This window comes from Trichosurus vulpecula, chromosome 5 (genome assembly GCF_011100635.1).
Source record: "Trichosurus vulpecula isolate mTriVul1 chromosome 5, mTriVul1.pri, whole genome shotgun sequence".
In the NCBI taxonomy this organism is placed as follows: domain Eukaryota; kingdom Metazoa; phylum Chordata; class Mammalia; order Diprotodontia; family Phalangeridae; genus Trichosurus; species Trichosurus vulpecula.
Window position 1 is genome coordinate 123502451 of NC_050577.1, and position 6826 is coordinate 123509276.

The window sequence follows — 6826 nt, forward strand, 5'->3', positions numbered from 1 at the left end:
TATGTTTCTTTTCTTACAATATGACTAATATAGAAATATGTTTTATATGATTGCACATATACAACCTATATCAAATTGCTTACCTAAAACATTTTAAGGAGAGGAAAAAAGAGGGGAGAGGGAGAGAATTTGGAACTCATTTTTTAATGAATGTTAAAATGTTCTTTACATGTAATTTGGAAAAAATAACATGCTGTTTTTTAAAAATGGCCTATGGCAATTCACTTGACCACTATCACACAACTAATCCCTGGCATATGCTAGATGCCTAATACATGCTTCTGATTGATTGCTAATACTTGAACCTAGATTTCCTGAAACTCAATTTTCCCATAATTCTACAAATTTGATATAAAGTAATTTCAGAGAGAGGGAACCACATGAACAAGTATGTGGAAGTCACAAGACATATTTGAAAAATAAGTATTAAAATTTGTCTACAGTCTAGGATTATATAGAGTAGTAAGGAAAAAAGGATGAATAGGTTTTAGTCAGATGATGGAAGACCTTGAATGCCAGCATGAAAAATTTGAATATTATTTGGTAGTAGATATTAGAAGGCCATTGAGGATTTTTGAGAGGGATAGAAACATGATAAAAGGGCTGTTTTTTTTTAAATATTGAGATATAACAAATGGAAGAAAAGGAGATGGGGAGAGTTAAGGCCAAAAAACCAGTTCCTACCACTTGGTGAGTGGTAAAAGATAGGTGAGCCAGAGCTGCCAAAACCAGCAAAGCAAGGAGCTACAAATTACCATTGAACAACAGATACCAAGCATTATATGAAGACTAGTGTCTCAAACAGGACATCCCAGTTTGCTATACACATGTGATAGTTTCAAACTGTTATTTTATAAATTCTTTTCCTATTAATAATGCTCTACACAATCTTAGGTTATCTTGTATTTGGAGCATCACATCACATATATCTAAAAACAAATAGGAAGAATAGTTCTCTCTGGAATCTCCTCCTGCCTCTATGATTCAGCTTCCTCAGTCTCTTTGCTTGCTTTTCAGCCAAGTCATGACCTTTTAATTGTGGGAGTCTCCTAAGGTTTTAGACCTTGACCCTTTGCTCCTTTCCTTTTATTTTATCTTGTTTGATTTTCTTATCAGCTCTATGGCTTCAATTATTGTTTCTAAGCAGATGATTCCCAGACCTAGATATCCAAACTTCGTTTCTCTCCTGAGCTCTTCTCCCATATTTCATGTGCTTTTTGTTTATATCAAATTGAGTGTTTCATAGACATCCTGAACCCAACTGTCCAAAACAGAACTCATCATATTTCCCCACAAATCTTCCACTATTCTCAACTTTGCTGTTACTATAGAGTATACTGTCATCTTCTCTATCACCCAGCCTCTCGAATTCAATGTCATTCTCAATTCTTTATTCACACTCACATCACACTTTATTCTCACTCACATCACATATCCATCTTTCTGTAGCTGCTTCAGTATGATGAATCCTATGGGTTTTTAAATATTGTGTTATGCTTTATTAGGGCACTTCATAAATACATTGTGATCCATTTTATAGTTCTGAAATAATTTGTGTAAGTGTTCATTGTTTTAAACATTTTCTTTCCATGAACTTTTGGGTTTAGAATGTCAGTAGGTCTCTTAACATATTCAGACATAATACTCTTTTTTTATAATTAAGATTTTTTATTTTTAGCTTACAACGCTCAGTTCCACATAATTTTGAGTTGCGGATTTTCTTCCCCCCACCCAGATGGCATAGAATCTGATATATCTTCTACATATAACTTCTCATTTAACTTATTTATGCCATAGTCAAGTTGTAAAGATGAATTATGACCAATGGAATGAATCAGGAGAAAGAAGAAACAAAACCAAAAACACCAAAAGCAAGCAAAAGAGAAAAAATAAACAAAGGGAGGAAAAACAGGAGAGCAAACAGTGTGCCTCAATCTGCATTCATACTTCATAGTTCTTTCTCTGGATGTAGATAGCTCTCTCCATCATGAGTCCTTTGGAGTTGTCTTTGCACCTTGTATTGCTGAGAAGAGCTAAGTCTATCAGGGTTAGTCATCACAGAATCCATAAATCTGTGGTTGTGTATAATGTTCTCCTGGTTCTGCTCCTCTCACTCAGCATTATATCATGTAGGTTTTTTCATGTTATTATGAAGTCTATATCATCCCCATTTCTTATCACACAATAGTATTCCATTACCTTCATACTCCACAACTTGTTCAGCCATTCCCAAATTGATGGGCATCCCCTTGATTTCCAATTCTTTATACTACAAAAAGAGTTGCTATAAATATTTTTGTACATATGGGTCCTTTTCCCACTTGTGTGATCTCTTTGGGATACAACCCTAGAAGTGGTATTGCTGGGTCAAAGGGTATGAACATTTTTATAGCCCTTTGGGCATAGTTCCAAGTTGCTCTCCAGAATGGCTGGATCAGTTCACAACTCCACCAGCAATGTAACAGTGTTCCAATTTTCCCACATCCTCTCCAGCATTTATCATTTTCCTGTTTTGTCATTTTAGCCAATCTGACAGGAGAGATGTGGTACCTTAGAGTTGTTTTGATTTGCATTTCTCTAATCAGCAGTGATTTTGCGCATTTTTTCATATGCCTATACATATCTTTAATTTTTCCTCTGAAAACTGTCTGTTCATATCCTTTGACCATTTCTCAATTGGGGAATGACTTGTATTCCTATAAATTTGACTCAGTTCCCTGTATATTTTAGAGATTAGGCCTTTATGAGAGACACTAGTTGTAAAGATTTTCTCCCAATTTTCTGCTTTCCTCCTAATCTTGGTTGCATTGGCTTTGTTTATACAAAACTTTTCAATTTAACATAATCAAAATTATCCATTTTGCATTTTGCAATGTTCCCTATCTCTTGTTGTGTCATAAATTCTTTGCTTTTCCATAAGTCTGATAGGTAAACTATTCCTTGCTTTCCCAAACTGCTTATAGTATCTGCCTTTATTCCTAAATCATGAACCCATTTTGACTTTATTTTGGTATGTAGTGTAAAATATTGGTCTATGTCTATTTTCTGCCCTACCATTTTCCAGTTTTCCCAGCACTTTTTGTGAAATAGTGAACTCTTAGCCCAGAAGCTGGATTGTTTGGGTTTATCAAAGAGTAGATTGCTATAGTCATTGACTACTGTGTCTTGTGTAGCTATCCTATTCCACCGATCCACAGCTCTGTTTCCTAGCCAGTACCAGGTAGTTTTGATGACTGCTGCTCTATAGTACAGTTTAATATCTGGTATGGCTAGGCCACCTTCCTTAGCATTTCTTTTCATTAATACGCTAGATATTCCAGACCTCTTGTTCTTCCAGATGAATTTTGTTATTTTATCCAGCTCTGTAGAATAATTTTTGGTAGTTCAATTGGTCTGGTACTGAATACATAAATTAATTTAGGTAAAAATATCATTTTATTATATTAGCTTGGCCTAATCATGAGCAACTGATATTTTTCCATTTATTTAGATCTGACTTTATTCACATGAAAAGTGTTTCATAATTATGTTCATATAGGCCCTGGGTTTGTCTTGACAGATAGACTCCCAAATATTTTATAGTGTCTACAGTAACTTTAAATGGAATTTCTCTTTCTATCTCTTCCTGTTGGGCTTTGTTAGTAATGTATAGGAATGCTGAGGATTTATGTGGGTTTATTTAATATCCTGCAGCTTTGCTAAAGTTGTTTATTATTTCAAGTAGTTTTTTACTTGATTCTCTAGGATTCTCTAAGTAAGTCATCATATCATCTGCACTGAGTGATAATTTAGTTGCTTCTTTGCCTATTATAATTCCTTCAATTTCTTTTTCTTCTCTTATTGCTACTGCTAATGTTTCTAGTACCAAATTGGATAGTAGGGGTGATAATGGACATCCTTGTTTCACTCCTGATCTTACTGGGAATGCATCTAGCTTATCCCCATTATGAATAATGCTTGTTGATGTTTTTAGGTAGATGTCATTTATAATTTTAAGGAAGGCTTCATTTATTCCTATGCTTTCTAGTGTTTTTAGTAGGAATGGGTGTTGTATTTTGTCAAAGGCTTTTTCTGCATCTATTGAGATGATCATATGTTTTTTTTTTTGTTGATATAATCAATTATGCTGATAGTTTTTCTAATATTGAACCAGCCTTGCGTTCCTGGAATAAACCCTACCTGGCTGTAGTGTATTAGTCTCGTGATAAGTTGCTGCAATCTTTTTGCTAATATTGTATTAAAATTTATGCATCAATATTCATTAGGGAAATTGGTCTATAATTTTCTTTCTCTGTTTTGACTCTTCCTGGTTTGGGTATTAGTACCATATTTGTGTCATAAAAAGAATTTGGAAGGACTTCTTCAATTATTTTTCCAAATAGTCTATAAAGTACAGGAATTAATTGTTCTTTAAATGTTTGATAGAATTCACATGTAAAACCATGTGGCCCTGGAGATTTTTTCCTAGGGAGTTCATTGATGGCTTGCTCAATCCCTTTTTCTGAGATGGTATTATTTAGGAATTTAACTTCCTCTTCTGTTAACCTGGGAAATTTATATTTTTGTAGATATTCACCCGTATCCCTAAGGTTGTCAAATTTATGGACATACAATTGGGTCAAATAATTACAAATTATTGTATTAATTTCCTCTTCATTGGAGGTGAATTCACCCTTTTCATTTTTGATACTGGTAATTTGATTTTCTTCTTTCTTTTTTTTAATCAAATTGACCAAAAGTTTATAAATGTTATTGGTTTTTTCATAAAACCAGCTCTTGGTTTTATTTATTAATTCAATAGTTTTCTTGATTTCAATTTTATTAATCTCTCCTTTGATTTTTCAGTATTTCTAATTTGGTATTTAATTGGGGATTTTCAATTTGTTCTTTTTCTAGCTTTTTCAGTTGCATGCCCAATTCATTCATCTCCTTCTTCTCTATTGTATTCATGTAAGCATTTAGAGATATAAATCTTCCCCTAAGAACTGCTTTTGCTGCATGCCATAAGTTTTGGTATGTTGTCTCATTATTGTCATTCTCTTGAATGAAGTTATTAATTGTTTCTATGATTTGTTCTTTGGCTCACTCATTCTTTAGAATTAGATTACTTAGTTTCCAATTAATTCTTAGCATATTTTTCCATGTTTCTTTTTTGTTTGTTTGTTTTTTTTCAGGGTCATATGTTGGCATTTATTATTTAAGTTCAAGAACAGGTTGTGAAAGGGGTGGGTATGGGAGGGCCTAGAGGAGAGGGAGGGAAGAGACAGGGAGACTAGAGTCTCTCATCTGTGTCTGCTCTAGACGGGGTTGATCCTGATTTCTGAGCCTTGGTCCGGGGCACACAACGAAGCATGCGATTAAGATGAGGTTGGGGGGTACAGGTTTAGGAAAACACGGCAGGGGTGGGGGTAGCCAGAGTTACACATCCAACCAGAGGTGGGGGCTGGGATTCTCCTTGGATCAGCAGCACTGCTTCTTTTTAGGAATTGAAGCATAGTGATAAGTTCCATCCCACTTATTTCAGCTCTTATAAAATATTCTTGTAGTTAAAAGTCTGTGCTAAAGAATTCTTTCATTGCCTCTCTAACTTCTTGTACTTTTCTTCTAGTTTCTTTGCATATGCATCCAATTTGTAAGCTGACTGCTCAAGAGCTGCTACTTGCTCCTCAGAGTGAGCTGATCCAGATAAGGCTGAAGTGCTGCATATTTCTGGTTTAAGTCCTTTAGGTTTCTACTTATGTTTACTGCAATATCTTTCATTTCTAGATACTTCAAGCTAGTCAGTTTGTTCATATTTTCCAGAAGTTTATAGTCTTCACTGGTAGCTGTGAGCTCGCCCATCAGGTACGTGGCCATTTTGAAGAACATGTACTGGCACAGCCCCATGATGTCCGCCTCGGCGGGTTCCGTGGCCTCCTCCACCGTCTCCACCACGGCATCGTCTAGGCCGGGGAAGGGAGGTAGGACAAAGGATGGAGGGAAGGATGGGATGGAGAAGAAGGGGTAAAGGAAGGGGGGAAGGGAGGGGAAGGGAGGGGAAGGGAGAGGAGCAAGAGTGGAAGGCTCCATGGTTCTTTATGACAAATAATTTTTGTTGCATCATGATCTGAAAAGGATGCTTTGACTATTTTTACCTATCTGCACTGGATTGTGAGGTTTTTATGTCTTAGTACATGGTCAATTTTTGAGTATGTGCCATGTACCACTGAGAAAAACGTATATTCCTTTTTATCCTCATTCAGTTTTCTCCAGAGGTCTATCATACCTGCCTTTTCTAAGATTCTATTCACCTCCTTAACTTCTATCTTGTTTATTTTGAGGTTAGATTTATCAAGTTCAGAGAGGGGGAGGTTGAGGTCTCCCATTGTTATAGTTTTGCTGTCTATTTCTTCTGGTAACTCCCTTAACCTCTCCCCTAAGAATCTGCATGCCACACCAGATTCACACACTGGGCCATATATGTTAAATAATGATATTGCTTCATTGTTTATGGTGCCTTTTAGCAGGATGTAGTGTCCTTCCTTATCTCTTTTAATTAGATCTGTCTTTGCTTTTCCTTTGTGTGAGATTAGGATTGCTATCCCTGCTTTTTTTTTTTTTTTTACTTTGGCTGAAGCACAATATAGTCTACTCCAGCCTTTTACCTTTACCCTGTCTGTATCCCCCTGTTTCAAAAGTATTTCTTGTAAACAGCATATTGTAGGATTATGGTTTTTAATCCATTCTGCTATCTGTTTCTGTTTTATGGGAGAATTCATCCCATTCACATTCACAGTTATGATTACTATCTGTGCCTTTTTCTCCATCCTATTTCCCCCCTGTTTAT

The 6826-nt window shown here is 35.6% G+C and overlaps 1 pseudogene; it reads right to left on the reverse strand.

Annotated features, from left to right (window-relative positions):
• Positions 1–5572: 5572 nt before the first annotated feature.
• LOC118849552 lies at positions 5573–5901 on the reverse strand (annotated as a pseudogene).
• Positions 5902–6826: the final 925 nt, after the last annotated feature.